The sequence below is a fragment of the Gadus chalcogrammus genome, chromosome 2 (genome assembly GCF_026213295.1).
Source record: "Gadus chalcogrammus isolate NIFS_2021 chromosome 2, NIFS_Gcha_1.0, whole genome shotgun sequence".
Classification (NCBI taxonomy): Eukaryota; Metazoa; Chordata; class Actinopteri; order Gadiformes; family Gadidae; genus Gadus; species Gadus chalcogrammus.
Window position 1 is genome coordinate 12,581,673 of NC_079413.1, and position 16,894 is coordinate 12,598,566.

Sequence of the window (16,894 nt, forward strand, 5' to 3'; positions counted from 1 at the left end):
AATATGGCCATTATGTTTTGAATATATATCGTTATGAATTCACTCCCCAAAAATTGGTACAAAGAAGTCATGTCTGAAAAAGTAAGTATGCCCCTGTGATTTATCTAGCTTCTGAAACCTCCCTTTACTGGAGGTACCTTAGCAGTTATTGGTTTTCTCTGTATGCATAGATTTCAGAAATTACACTTACATCGTACAGCTGCTCAATGTAATTGAGGTGTTTTCAGTAAGATTTGCTGGTGTGCTGTGTGATCTTATACACTTTGCTCGACAGTCGGTGTGAGGGTTTGTTTTGGTGTTAGGTTAATGACTATATACTATTGTATTTTATTTTTTAAATGCATCTATCAAAAGCGACCTAGATGAACTCAGAGACATGTCTTTAGAGAGGATGTAGGAGGCCAGTGCCCTATGCCTACAGGGAGACTGAGGACATTGGGTATCAAACCCAGTCACTTTCCACTGGGAGTTCCATCTTTACAAATATTGTCCATCATAATGAGTATAAATTCCCATTTTGTCACTTCTGCCTACACAGCAAACACTTCCAAAGGTCGATTGTTTTTTATTAAAATTGAGAAAGATGTTTGAAATGCCCTGGCGCCATATTCTCTATGGAGCGATGAGGTTTACTATTCCCTACCATAAAAGCCATGTTTGTTTAGTGTTATTATCATCATACAATTATGAAAGGTTGAATATGTAAACAGAGGCTGTTTATCACGATTGGGTAAATGTATACATGCATATGCATTTTCCATTCTTGTGATTATACAATCAAATCATAAGCTTTTGTGGCCCACTCCTGAGTGTTCTGGCAACCTTCTTGAATGTTTGCCAGGGTTAAATACATTTTCTCTGAGTAGAGCAGTTACACATTTCTTAAAGATTTAGAAATTACAATTTCTCCAACATATTTTCTCCAATAAAATGATGCTTAAGACTGAACCGTCAAAAGGTTCTGCATTTATATATGCAATGTGTGCTTTTGGGAGCTTCAATGGTACGATCATTTTAGACAAAGAGAGATACGTGCTAGCTGCCATTTTTTATTTATATCAGTTCTAAGATGTGAGTTTTTTGCTCACATTATTAAATCCACGATTGACCAATTATATTGGTAACGGATGTTTTTGTGAAGCCAGGAGGGACATTTACTATGGTTTGATTCCCCAGACTAGTGTTTACACGTGCCATTCTGGATGTTTGCAGTGTGTTGAATAAACAATGATATGTTGGTCACCTGAGGTGAGATTTGCATGCTGAAGTCAAGATCAGTATGACGGCTCTATTAATTTCCATGCTACTTTTTATTCATGGAGAATGAATTATATATGCAGATTAAAGTGGGGACAACTGAGAGAATAGCTACAGCACTTTACTATTGAGAAAAGACTAGTTGCTATTATATAAAAGATAACTGCGTAGGCCTGACCAAGAAAATAAATGCATATAAGGGATGAAAAACAGATACTAATATGACTTTCAGCAGGATTATAAATTAAAAGCCCTCACCCTATTAACCCCAGAAGGAAATCAAGAAGGATAGAGAATACATTTCAAGCATTCTAAGTTTTAATAAGGAGAAGCTAGAGTCATTTCCCCTCAGTTATGTCAGAAAGGTTATGAATAATGAATGGGATTAAATGTTGTCTTCTCAGTCTTATCTATTTTATTTGTCCACACATGGTATATCCGACTACCTGCCAAAAGGCTCTGGGTTTGATTCTTAATACCAGGCATTCCAGGGCAAGGACCTACGGCCTCCCATTTATTCACTGTAAGTTGCCGTGGGTTAAGCGCCTAAAGACATATTCATCTTCCACTGAAATCACTATTCCTTATTTGATTCCTTTCTGTCATCTTTCATACTTCCACCTCCATCTCTTCTCTGCCAATAGAAAAACATTTAGCTGTCCAATAATTCTGAGCTGAGTTGTAATCCTATCAAAAAAATATAAGAAATCTGATTTTTGGTGTTGGGTTTCATTTGATGTGTGATGCCGGGGACAAGAGCCCAGACCTTGTCATGGGATTGGACAGTTAGAGATGTGTTCGGTCCAGTGCAATTTCATGCGTATTAATATGCTAATAACATACATTGTGAAGCTAGACTCCACGCCTGGGCCCCACTTCACTGAGCACAGATGTGAAAAGAAGCAATCATGGCCAACCACTGGCACACTGGACCCAATCCAAGCCTGGCAAGGGTAATAAAAAAAAGCCTGGCAAATGGCAAGGGTTAGCATGGTATCTAATGAATAAGCCCATTTGTAGGATACATTTTCTACCAGTTAGCTTTTTAGCTTTATGTGTCTGTGTCTGTGTATGTTTCACTACAATAATTTCATTTTAGTTATCTCATGGTTATATATATATACATATTGCAATGCAAGTAGTGTTCCATTCATTAAGGATTCGGGTCAGGTCACGGAAAAAGTGTCTCTTTGCCGTCCTGACACTGGTGCAGCAGAAAACAACCGCAAGTCAGTGGTGTGTGTATGTGTGCGTTAGTGTCTGTGTCACTTATCATCCTTTGAGCCTAACTGCTGCTGCTATCAGCTGGCCCTGTACCACAGCAACCCTAACGTTAATAAATAACTCCTGACCTGGTGTGTGTTTGTGTGTGTGTGTGTACCTGCTGCTGCCATGACCAATGCTCTGGCACATAGCAGGGTGTTTGTTGTTTGTGTCAAACCCGAACATTGCACAGCAAATGATCATTGGAACTCCTTCTGACATCCCAAATGTCAGAAGGACATTTCACAGTTTCATTTTTTTTTTTTTCCTTTCATGAAACATCACAGATTGGTGAAAGGTGGGTTATTTGAAAACACACACGCACGCAGGCACCCACACACACACACACACCCAAATTGGCACACACGCAAACATATACAGCACACACGCGCATACCAATGTGCACGCAAACATATACAGCACACACGCACATACCAATGTGCACGCACAGATGCAAACCCACACAGACGCTCGCTCCCTCACGCTTGCTCACACACACACACACACACACACACACACACACACACACACACACACACACACACACACACACACACACACACACACACACACACACACACACACACACACACACACACACACTGTGGGAGTGCTCAAATACTCAACTAGTTGCACAGAAAGACAACCGCTATAATATAATATTCATGGAGGAATATCCTCAATGAATCTAGACATCAAAGTGAGAAGTTTCATGTTGATGTCAAAGGGAAAATGCTTGTTCTCAAAGTGATCTGGGAAGCACAGGCAGTGATTTAGCGACAGAGCTTTTCTGTAATTACCTTTCCAACAGGATGCAAATATAACCTCTGAAAATATTGTAAGTGCATTCACTCTCGCAGCTCATGACTCCCTGTCATCGGCTTCAAAATGAAGAAGGTGAAAGTGTAAAGGGGGTCCCTGGGCTACATGCTATAGGGGACAGAGAGAAGGACTGGGGACTGCTGCAGGGCCCTCTGGGAGCAGCCTGGCTTGGAGGGCCTGTCACACAGCAGCACGCACGGCAGTCGCTGTGAGGCGTTTTAGTGTCGTTCGCCATCCAACAATAGATGCCTGTCCCGTAGAAGGACATATTTGTGTGTGCTTTGGAATAATTTGTATGAAGATATATATATATTAATATAAATATATATATATTTTTATCATATCACATTATGTCTGCTCCAGATAGGGGTGTCAGTGAATTACTGGGATGTTTTGATTGCATTATTTCTGTTTTCATGTGAACCCATTATGCTAATGACCCTATCCTAATTCCTGATGTTGGCACAAGTCGTGGTTAAGCCGATTAGATCAACACCGATCCGTTTAGCTCACATGTTAATTTAATGATATCAGGCTGCTTTGGTCTGTTTGCATTGTGTTGCATGTGTGTTTGGAGAGAGCAGACGCTTTAACATCATCATGTTTCCCAAGGCAAAATAATGGATGTCAGCTGGAAGGCCGAATGATGCTGTTGATGAGCTATGACTTATTTGTGCTAATGCCATCATAACCGATGACTACACCAATCTGTCACCCATACAGATATACACATAGCAGACCACATATACACATATAGACCTGACAATAAGACCCATGCAGAAGGTTGTCTCAAGTTTAATTCTCTTCCTGAATGTTTGAGTGCTGTTGGCGCTATCCAATCTTTTCTTGGCTTGAAGGCATGTTCCCACACAAAAAACACACACAAACACACAAACCCCCACACATACAAAAAGAAATACAAACATGCAGAGACCAACACACTCTCTAAGCTGTCCTTCGTGTTCGATGAGGACGCTTGATCCAGGGATCGGGGTGGGGGGGTTAGCGATGTTGGTATTTTTCCTTTCTCACAAACAGGGTTCAGCAAATCAAGGTAAATGATACACTATCCTCTCCAAATACCACCAATGTTGGAGTATCCCAGGGCTGTTTAGCCCCCTGTGCTGTTTACGTTGTACACTTCAGAGTGCACCACTAGGTTGCCAAATTAATATCTTTTAAAATACTCTGACGACTCCACTCTAGTGACCATATTCAACCAATCCGAGGACCTTACACTGTACCAGGGAAATGTGGATTGGTTAGTCAAATGGTGTGATAAAAGAGCGGAGACTAAGATCCTTTGGAGCAAGTAGCCAAATCATTTATTGTTTCTTTACCTCAGTGATTCCGAGTATAATGCTGTATTGTAGTACAACTTGGCAGAGTAGCCTTTCAGTCAAAGATGAGGCAAAATGTTATCATCAAATTAAAAATTGTTCCAAGAACATTGGACTACCTGCAGCACACCTCTTCCAGGAAGCCAACAATATGAGCATGCGCAGGCTGGCCAGATATATTTCAACAGGCGCTTTAAAATTCCTTCTTTCAAACGGAACAGACTTAAATACTCTTTTGTACAGCAATCAATCCTTTTGTTAAACATAAAGATCTAGTGCAATATTTGCTTAATAAAATGTCTCCAAGTGATGACATTTTGGATTTATTTATGTAGTCTATTTGTAACATATGTATGCTTTGTCTTCTGGCAGAGCACCTGCGGGCCAGTGGGAGAGCAGACCTTTTAATAGCCTGCTCGAAAGGCGCATTCAGGGCACTCTTGGCTTGGGTGTGAGGAGAGACCAGCCGTTGTGGCTGTGGCTGTTCCACCCAGTGGATCCCGCCAATCCTATTTTTGTTCAAGTAAGAGATCCTTGTTTTTGTATTATTAAAAGTGCCTTTGTGGCTTAAGAACTAAAGAGAATCATATGCTGTTTGTGGAGGCGGTTCATCATGCGCTGGAAGGTGGCCGGAGCGCCATGTACACCGAAGGGGAGCACCGTGTACTGATATAGCCCCCGGGGGGTTGCGAACGCAGTTTTCTCCCGGGGGGTTTTGTTGAGGGGGACCTGCCAATATCCCTTGGTGAGGTCTAGGGTGGTGAGGTAGCGAGCGGTGCCGAGCCGCTCCATTAGTTCATCGACCCGGGGCATTGGGTAAGCGTCAAATTCCGAGACCTCGTTCAGTCTCCTGAAGTCATTACAGACTCTAAAAGTGCCTTTGTGGCTTAAGAACTAAAGAGATTCGTGTGCTGTTTGAGGAGGCTGGTGGAGGATGCGGGCAACTCGACCGAGCTACGGACAATCATTGGGAGATGAAAGAGGACGCAACTAGAGACGCCGCCGGAGACGACTTTATCAAAGGTTTATCAAAGGGTGGAGGAGTGTGGCAACCCGGCCCTTGCCAATCAACTTGATGCAGAGCACCTGAAGGCCAGTGGGAGAGCAGACCTTAAATAGCCTGCTCGAAGGCTCATTGTTTTGTTTCAGCCAACGTTTACCTCAAAAAACTCTGACTGGAGTTCTCTGGCTTGCATCCCGTAACGCAGCGGCTGTAGGATGGTGAGAAACTTGGGTGGTACCGACTTGGATAATACCACCGTCTAATACTCGGTCCAAATAAAAGAGGTCGAGAAGGACTAGGGTTGAATGATCAAGGCTTTATTGTCAGTGCACAGAGAAACGGCACCACCTGAGTTTATTTGCAAAGAACTCGCGAACAGTCTTCAGGATCCAATTTAGATCCCCCATTGTGTTGCTCTCCAAACATGTACTTCGGCCAATCAGAATGCTGTAAACTATGGGCCGTTATCTCGTTCCCCATTAACATTTATCTTCCCGCCTACGATGCCCAAAATACATTCCATGCTGTAATTCCAGCATTACGTACGAAAGGGTTACATATTAAACATTATAGTTACATGAGGTTACACATTATACTTTACAGTTATATGAAGTGAGGTCTTTCATTAAAATCCATTCATTGCCTTGTTTATTAACCTGATCTTAAATCACCTTGACATGCCACATATGTTTAAGCGATGAGCCCTGTGAAAGCAATATTCATTTAAACAGTAAAACATGCATCTAATAGTTAACAATACCACTTTATTTGTCCGTGGCATATGCAGTAATAATCCTAAAGCTGGTAGTGTCTGATTTTAACCGGGGTATGGATAAGCTTACTTAAACTTCTAAATTGTAGCCTACAGAATAAACATTCTAAAGCCACAGACGAGGAACCACAGGGGTGGGTCATAGGTCTCTTTAAGGGACCATTAATGCATAAATGAGGGGTTCATCGGAAAGCATTTGTCTGACAAAGGAAAGCCAGGTAATATCAATAGTGTTTAACATTTGGCTCCATTGTAACAATATTTACATTTATATTCTTGTATAATTTATATTTAAAGGTCCCATGGCATGAAAATCTCACTTTATTAGGTTTGCTAACATTAATATAAGTTCCCCTAGCTTGCCTATCGTCCCCCATGCGTTCGGTGTAAAACGAGCACTAGGTATCCGGCTCGCCTTTGAAAAAATAGAAGCTCAGGCGCGCTGATTTGGAATGTGGCCCCATATGTCGTCATAAGGGAACAAGTTACCTCCCCTTTCTCTGCCTTGCCCGTCCAGAGAATTTGGCCCGCCAATGAGACAATGAGCTACAACCGTGCGAGCTCCACGCGTGTGTGTGTGTGTGTGTGTGTGTGTGTGTGTGTGTGTGTGTGTGTGTGTGTGTGTTGTGCACTGTTGTGCACTTCTTTGTTATTTGGATAACCGCACTGCTATTGGTGTTATGGCGCATAACACGTCGGTTCTTTGACGTCTCTGGTATTTCCACAACAAGACTTTAGTTGGTGTTATCTCAGCCATGGTTGAGAAGGAATTGGGGGGATAGGAACTTTAGCTTTGATACCCTGAAGTATACATGAACTGCGACATAGAGGAAAAAGGGATTGTTGCCCGCGATTAACTCCCGCCGGAGCCCTGTTGCCCACTGCCATGAGGCACCACCACCGCAAAGCACAACCGCCTGGCAGCGGGCAGCCGGCAGTAGCATGCGGTTCGGTCTACTTCAAATTGATGGGGAAGTGGAAGAACCAGAGACGTCGGAGAACCCGACGCAGTCGTTTGTGATTGATAATATCGTCTGGAGGCGCACACTGCTTTTGGCCGTGATAATTTGTATTATATGATATAGATATCTATGTATTATATTGTGGAGTGCGGTAAATGACGAGACAAGAGACGGAGATGGGTCGAGTCAGCTTTAATCTCCACTTCAATCAAAACAAGTGTTACTCCAACATGAGTCAAACGTAACTGCCGTAAACCGGAACTGTTTCCCTTAAAAGTACAGTCCCTTGGTGAATGTCTTGCCACTGCAGTTGTGCGTCACCACACAGGCCCCCCCAGAATTCACCCAAACCAACAGCTCCAGACCGAACAGGTAACCCACAGAGAACATCGGACACCCACTAGTGTTAAACAGAACATACTAGCACAGAACAGTCCCTAGAAAAATCAACGCCCAGGGGGGCGGACCAGGCGGCCAGAACAGCTGCGCTTAACAGGAGAAGGGCAAAAGGCAGGAGCAGGTGTCGAGGCTGCCGCCGGCGGGCGCCCCCGCCGCGGGGGCAGAGCCAGCTGGAGCGGTTTGCCAATATGCACATGAGCAGGCTTGAGCCGGTCTATAGCCACCCGCTCAGGCCTGCCCCCCATATCCACAACAAAATTCTTAGGCCCACCCTCCAAGACGCGGAGGGCACATCGTAGGGGGGCCGCAGCGGGGTACGGTGGCCATCGTGGCGGATGAAAGCGTACTTGGCTGACGGTAAATCCCTGGGAACGTAGGACCGTGGAGGCCATGGTGAGACGTCGGAATGGGAACGAAAGCGTCCGCAATGTCCCGGGACGCAGCACGATGGGAGGCAGCCGACCACAGGGCCGTGGCGTCCGGAAGAAACTCCCCAGGGACGCGCAGGGACTGGCCGTACACCAGCTCCGCCGACGAGGCCTGAAGATCGTCCTTGGGGGCAGAGCGAAGGCCCAGCATAACCCATGGGAGGCGGTCAGCCCAGTCGCTGCCCGTAAGGCTGGCCCTGAGCGCGGCCTTCATGTCCCGATGAAACCGCTCGCAAAGCCCGTTGCTCTGTGGGTTATAGGCTGTGGTACGGTGGACCTTCACCCCCAGGACCCCGGCGACCGCAGTCCAAAGCTCCGACGTGAACTGCGGCCCCCGGTCCGAGGAAAGGTCGGACGGTGTGACGAAGCGGGCCACCCAAGCCATAATGAAAAACCCGGGCCACCTCAGATGCTGTAGTGGAGTACAGGGGAACCACGTCTGGGCACCTGGTGGTCCTGTCCACCATGGTGAGGAGGTAGGTGTAACCAAGGGAGGGTGAAAGCGGGCCCACCCGGTCCACATTCACATGGTCGAAACGCCTCTCCGGCACTTTGAAGAGTGCCAAGGGGGCTTTGGTATGACGAGTCACCTTCGCACGCTGGCACGCCACACAGACAGCGGCCCAGGCCCTGACGTCCTTCCGCAGGCCCGGCCAGACGAACTTGGCCCCCACCAGCTTGGCAGAGGCCTTCACCCCGGATGGGAAAGGCTGTGGATCGTGTCAAAGACCTTACGCCTCCAGCCAGCAGGCACCATGGGGCGCGGTTGGCCAGTGGAGTCGTCGCAGAGGAGCATAGTGTTGGCCGTGCCAAATACCACATCCTCCATGAGGAGCGCCGTGGGGGCCGTCCTGTAGGCCTGTACCTCAGAGTCCGTAGCCTGATCCCCAGCCATAGCTGCGTAGTCGAGGCCCTAGTGGACGGAACCAATAACCAACCGAGAGAGGCAGTCGGCTACAAAATTGTCTTTGCTGGCCACATGCTGAACGTCAGTGGTGTACTCAGAGATGGCGTAGAGCTGACGCTGCTGTCGACCAGACCATGGCTCCGAAGACTTGGCCATGGCGAACGTCAGCGGCTTGTGGTCAACAAAAGCCATGAACTGACGGCCCTCCAACAGGAAACGGAAATGACGGGTGGCGAGGAAAAGAGCCAGGTGCTCCCTGTCGAAGGCGCTGTACTTCCTCTCGTTGTCACGGAGCTTCCTGCTGAAAAAGGCCAGCGGCTGCCAGGCTCCGCCCACCCACTGCTCACACACAGCCCCCACGGCGTAATCAGAGGCGTCCGTAGTAAGAGCAACAGGGGCGGTCGGAGACGGGTGCGCCAGCAGAGCAGCGTTGGCCAACGCGGTTTTGGCAGCATGGAAGGCAGCCGTCATCTCTGTGGACCAATCCAACACGTCTGCCGGCCTCCTGCCCCGCAAGGCGTTGTACAAGGGTCGCATGAGCTGAGCCGCATAGGGGAGGAAACGGTTGTAGAAGTTCACCATGACCAGGAACTCCTGCAGGGACTTCACAGTGCGCGGGCGTGGGAAACTGGCGATGGCATCCATCTTGGCCGGGAGGGGAACCGCCCCCTGCGGGGTGACGTGGTGGCCGAGGAAAGTGATGGATGACCGGCCAAACTCGCACTTGGCCGGGTTGACAATGAGACCATGCTCACTGAGCCGACCGAACAGCTGCCGTAGATGCGTCAGGTGGTCGTCTGCGGACGCACTGGCAACGAGAATGTCGTCCAAGTAGACGAACAGGAACGGCATGTCCCGCAGCACAGAGTCCATGAGGCGCTGAAACGTCTGTGCTGCACCCCCCCCATCCTCCCCAGCGTGCAGGGGTACGAAGCAAAAGAGAGGGCGTCAATCAGGCGGCAGTTCCTAACATCCACCAGCAGCCTGTAGGCGCAGAGGAAATCCGCCCCCAGGAGTGGCGTAGACACGGCAGCCATGACAAAATCCCAGCCGAGACGCCGGCCGCCGAAACACACATCCACATACCTCGTGCCATAGGTATGAATGGGTGTGCCGTTGGCGGCGTCCATCGGGGGGCCATGGCCGCCAGCCATAGTGTCCACAGGCGTCGCCAACAAGATTCTGCGCTCAGCCCCAGAATCGACCAGCAGCCGCCGGCCGGACAAGGAGTCAGTGATGAACAACAGCTTGCAGTCCCGACCAGCGCTCACAGCTGTTAATGAGCGCTGACGCGGGCTTTTCCCAGGGCCCCAAAACTGCAAGGCTGGCGACACTGCTTGGCCTTGGCCCTAAACCTGGCATGGTAGTAACAACACTCGTGGTCACGCTGTCGGCGGGCTGTCACAGCGGCTGCGGTGTCCGGGTCGTACCCCGGGGGCGGAAGCGGGGCCGAAGTGTGCTGGGGGGGCAGCAGCGCATGGACAAACTGCTGCCTGTTGGCTAGGAAAATCCTGTCGGCCTCCACAGCCACCGTCCGGTAGTCCTTGGAGGCAAAGAGGGGCTGGCCAGTGCGGTGCACACGGGTGCTGGAAGCTGCCGCAGGAAGATGTGGGCGAAAAGGAAGGAGGGATCTGCCGAGCCCAGCACAGCCAGCATCCTCTCCATCAACTCGGACGATTTGCCGTCGCCCAGGCCGTTCAGGGAAAGCAGGCGGTCTGCCTTCTCCAGCTCCGACAGTTCAAAAATGTCCACGAGGAACGTCTTGAGTGGGTCGTACTTGGAGGAGCCTCCAACCGCGCCATAGACCTGGCCGTCGTCGAGGCATCTAAGGCTGCTACCACGTGGAAATACTTCGTCACGTCCTGTGTTATTCCACTCAGCTGGAACTGGGCTTCGATGTGTTGGAACCACGGCCGTGGGTTGTGCTGCCAAAAGTCTGATAACTCAACGGTGGCAGCATAGACAGCGCCGACGTTAGCCGCATCGTCGCCACGCGTCGTCGCCACAGCGGGCGCGTTGTTATCACCGTCGATGTGTACCATAGTCCAGCCGTATCCAACTCGCGTCGGGGGTCACCAATTGTGGAGTGTGGTAAATGACAAGACAAGAGACGGAGATGGGTCGAGTCAGCTTTACTCTCTACTTCAAACAAAACAAGTGTTACTCCAACATGAGTTCAAACGTAACTGCCGTAAATCGGAACAGTCGTAAACCGTAATTGTCGTAAACCGGAACTGTTTCCCTTAAAGGTACAGTCCCTTGGTGAATGTCTTACCACTGCAGTTGTGGGTCACCACAATATGATATTAATTATATATAGTGCTCCAGGACTATAACGCAAGTATTGTACACTTATTTGTTATTTGGATAACCATTCTGCTGGTGGTGTTATGGCGCATAACACGTCCGACTCTCGTCTCTGGTATTTCCACGAGACTCGTAGTGGGGATTATCTCAGCCATGGTTGAGAAGGAATTGGGGGAAAAGAACTTTGGCTTTGACTCCCTGAAGTACATGAACCACGATATTGAGGAGAAAGGGATTGTTGCGCGTGATTGTCTCCCGCTTCCCAATGCCCGCTTCCCGATGCCCGCTGCTGAGGGACCATCGCCTCGGCGCTGCCTGATGCAGGAGGCGGTGGTGCCTAAGCGCTGCCCGCTTCTGAGGCAGTGGTCCCTCGGCAGCGAGGCTCCGGTGGGAGACAATCGCGGGCAACAATCCCTTTCTCCTGCATGGCTTGGTTCAGTCTACTTCAGATTGATGTGGACGTGGAAGAACTGGAGATGTTGGAGAACCCGACGCAGTCGTTTGAGATTCATAATATTGTCTGGAGGCTCACACAGCTTTTGGCTGTGATAATATATACATATTACTTGATATAGCTATCTATGTATAATATGATGCTATTTAGATATAGAGCTCCAGGACTCCCGCCGGAGCACCCAGAGTGTTATAGAACATTTACAGATCATGGCCAAAGGCTGTGTGAGCCTAGCCATTGCGATACATCCACTGTATGTATCGAAAGGGCGACCCGCCTCTCTCCTCCTCATTTGCATTAAAGCTACAGACACCAAAACGGTGCGTTTGGGGTAAGCGCAATGTGCGACGTCTTCAAATACTGTGTTAGTGGCCCACTAATATCTATATATCTATATATTAAGCATCCATAAAGTAGCATGCCATGGGACCTTTAAAGTTAACCTTACTTATACGTATCCTTATTATCTAAGTGAACTGAGAAATAGACTGATGTCATTAACTACAGAGGGATGTCTGTCTGAGTGTTTGGAGCATGCCCCTCCCCCCCTGCTGATGCGTGTCTTTCTCTACCAATTTTCCATCAGTTTGGCTGATGGAAAATATTTTCCACCATAGTAAACCGAGTTTGGAGAGGTTTTTCCAGAGCAATTCACGGTCTTTGTAATGTTCTCGGCTCTCCTCCAGCAGCTGCCTCAAGACAAAAAACATGTCTGTCGTGGATCTGGTCTTCCGGAAATCACAGTGTGTTTCCAGAAGCACAGATTCTGAGATTTGCTCAAACAATCTGTCGAGCCTGATCTTGGCCAGGACTTTCCCTGAAAAGGAGAGGAGAGATATTCTGCGTAGGGCTGTACGACATGGACTATAATGTATTTCACGGTCTGATTCGAGGCATAGACGGTAACGGTATTATATCACTGTATGTTAATTTTATCTTCTAATGCTTCTGAAGGGGTACAATACTGGTTAGGCAGAAAAACTGCATAGAAAAAATGCTAAATCTTTTCTCAAGTCACTTCCATCTCTGAAAAACACAAATATTTAATAGTCTGGATTTATTTCTTCACTTGCTCACGGACCTTGCTGTATAATTTTGGCATCTCAATTTGGCTGAAATGTGTGCGGGCAGGAAACGCGTACCTGGGATCGAGTGTTTTCACCATCTCTCTTTGCATCCACCAAGTGTCCTCAATAGTCCGTAGGGGTCGCTAGGCAGCTGTATTTGCAGTAGTAAAGGTGGCTTTACGGGTGGAAGATCCATGGCAGGACAGGACAGCTTTGTGGTCCTAATGCTTGGTTTTTAGGAGTGACTGTATCTCAGCTGAGTTACAGTCAAACTGGTCCTGGTGACGTTTCCTTAACAAACCGAGCGCCTCTGAGGCTGCGCTTTGAATAGCCTGGCGCAGAGCTGGCGAGTCAGCTGATTCCTCCGGTATCTTATCGAGGTTTCAGCAAGGAGCCTTCGAAGGTTGTCTTTGGTGGTGGGGCTGTTCGGATGAGCTTCTTGTTTGGAGCTGGCCACGGGGTTGAATGCTCATGGGTAGTTTGGATGTGACCATGAGGTGGTGAGTCCAGTCCTCAGCTCCACGCATGACACGGGTGGTGAGGACATCTTTTCTGTCCTTTTGACGGGCATTCACGTAGTCAAGGAGATGCCAATGTTTTGAGCGGGGTGCCGCCAAGTGGTCTTAAGCCAGTTCTTCTTCATTGAAGATGGTGTAGGTAATGTCCAGCTGGTTCTCTGCACAGAGGGAGAGGAGTCTGAACCTGTTGTGATTCATTTTCCACACTCCATGTTGGCCAATGACTTTACACCATACCAGGTGCTCCGTGCCCACGCTAGCAGTGGAATCTTCTATGAGTATGAGCCTGTCCGTCCCGGGGGGCTTTCTGTAGGATGGCATCAAGAGCTCGGTAGGAATCCTCTTTGATGTCATGCTCGCCATAAAGAATTGGTGCATATGCACTGATGAGGGTGGCAAAGTGTTCCTTTGCCAGGGGAATGCACCATGTCATCAGTCTTTCATTGATTCCGATGGGGGATTCCAGAATGCGCTGTAGCAGTTTAGACATCACAGCAAAGCCCCCTTCCATAAGAAGGTGTACCTAGCACCAACCTCTGACAGGGACTATGTCCTCTCCATTTAGTCTGGTCTCGCTGAGAGCTGCTATGTCAATGTTATATCTTGCGAGCTCCAGGGCCACCAGTAGTGTCCTGCGGTGGGGCCTGTCAGGAGTTTCGGCCAGGTCCAGCAGTGTGCGACCGTTCCACGAAGCAAACATAGAGATTCGATTTTTCGACCGCAAGGGGGTATGCTCCGACGGTTGCAGCTTACCGTCCGGAGTATGGGGAGCAGACAATTTTTGGACCACCTTTTCTAGGTCCTTTCCCATCTCAGGGGTGAGCAGCCTTGGGCTGCTCAGTCGCAATGGAAGACACACACATACACAAATTACACAGACATACGCAAAGTACATATTATCGCGCGCGCGCGCACACACACACACACGTCACACACACACAAACACAAAAACTAACACTAACAAACATAAAAAGTACACTTACTCAAAAGCCCACACATGCACACAAAAATCGAATACACACACACAAACAACAATACTCATATGATACACACCCACACACAGACCCACACACGGTCACACATGGTCTCTAAGACACATGCACACACACACACACACACACACACACACACACACACACACACACACACACACACACACACACACACACACACACACACACACACACACACACACACACACACACACACACACACATTAGTACAACCACCACCAGCCTGGACCTGGCCTACTTCCAATGCCCTGAGCCGTACTCTAAACTAGAAGCAGTTGATTACCCCGCGGTGCCATGCCGCTATCCAGACCACAGTGACCCAGGGGCAGGGCAACATAGAGGGGCTGGTCCCGTCTCGCGGCTTATGTCCCTGGCTAGAGATTATGGTTGTGTGGGCCACCGACAAACAGACAGCTAGGGACAGGGAGTCATCATGAGTAAGGACATGGAGGAAGGGTGGAAGGGTGCCATGGCTGATAGTAAGGGCGCTGGACTGGTATAGTCTTGCAGAACTATACAACGTTGATAAACTGTGTTAGGGACCGGCTATTTAACAGGAAGAAATCTTGATATAACATGCAGGTTCGACCAATCCCGGACCGTATGCCAGGAAATGCATACGGAAATGCTTTGATATAAAAGGTGAATAATTGCTTAGCGGTCTACTGAAGCACAGACTGTGTGAAAAGGCTGACAGCCCATGGGAATCTTGTCTTGAGTTCCTTCAAGAAGATTCATGGCTTATCTTGCTGCATGTATCAGACTTTCTGGACTTGTCACATTGTGACAATGTGCTACTGGACAGAAGAGGCTAGCTTGCTAGTAAAGAGACTGGCCACAGTGAGGAACAGGGGCAGAAAAAGCCTCTGACAGTAAAAATATGGCATGATTACTCATGAATGACACACATGGGTTATTTAAAGGTTGTCCTATATGGAACGGTGCCTTTTAATTTGTACATAATTTTTCATTGTTTTCTTATTTTCTGTTTTTTAAATTCTGTTCAAGGTGAGATTCAGTGGGTCACAGCTCAACTGATCTGAGCTGTGGAGTGATTTATAAGGTATACTGTTGAGTATTTGCTGATTCAGCAGGGACAGCTATATATGAATACTAGTCAGTGTGTGTGTGTGTGTGTGAGTGTGAGTGTGTGTGTGTGTGTGTGTGTGTGTGTGTGTGTGTGTGTGTGTGTGTGTGTGTGTGTGTGTGTGAGATGGTCAATCAATGGGCCAGTGGTGCATGGGGGGAAAGTGCAGAGCCGATCGCTGGCTCTGACATCACAAACCACAAATGCTCATTGGCAGTTGCCCAGTGACCCAGAGGTCATCAGGAAGCACATCGATCAGCCCACACTCCTGTGCCTAATTGGGCACTATTGGAAATCCCCAAGGAGCTGGACTCTGACTACGGTCACAGTAAAAAGACAAGGAAAGAGAGGATGCAAGAGGACGAATACAAGACATGGTTGAGATAAAAAATGTAGTCTGACGAATTAGTTAATCAGCACTTGCTGAGCAGGAGCAAAAACAGCTCTGGATCGGCTGCTGCTGTTATACATATAATTTATAATTATATATGTTCGCCTGTCATAGTCCACACTGGTTACTTTGTACCCTGAGGGTTGGTTACCTCACTGGTCAGAATAGGGGGAAGGTTATAGACCATAGGTCAAAGTCATTAAAGAGGTCATACACCCTCAGCATGTTCCATACACACATGCAGTTTTCACCACCTAGCCCTCCTAGAATTCCTATAGCCTTATCCTTCCTTGGCGGCGCTATCTAATGATAGCAATTCAAGAGTGGACATGCCAAGCTAAACTCAACATATACCATAAAAAAGAGCCACTGCTGGGTAAGAGGAGCTGTACATGTCACTGCTCCACAACTGTGCTCCACAGCACAGTTGTTTATTCTGCAGACTGATAGGTTAGCAGAATGTATATGTGTGTCTACGTGCATGCCTGTAGGTGTGTGTGTGCATCCATGTCTGCTGCGCCCACTTGCCTACAACTAAACATGTGGCCGTGGCTGTGTTTATGCGTTCATGTTTGTGTGGGTGTGTTTTGACCGGGTTCCGTGATCACATGCCATTTCCACCAACCTTCCAACCACTGCTAGTCCCTCTGCTCCGTCGCCACCACCACCGCCGCCCCCTGTCCTGCCCTTCCCTGACGCAACCGCCTGCTGGGTCTAAGCAGGGGACAGTGCTGGCTGCACTTGCTTACCCTGCCCCAGGAGGTGGGACCAGCAGGAAGGAGAGGGTGGGAGAGGACGTGGACCAGACACAACAGCATCACCGCCATGGTTTCTGTCTGGAGGTGTAACAAGAACTCAATGCCAGCAACGAGAAGAGGAGGAAGAGTGTGGAAAAACAACAGCA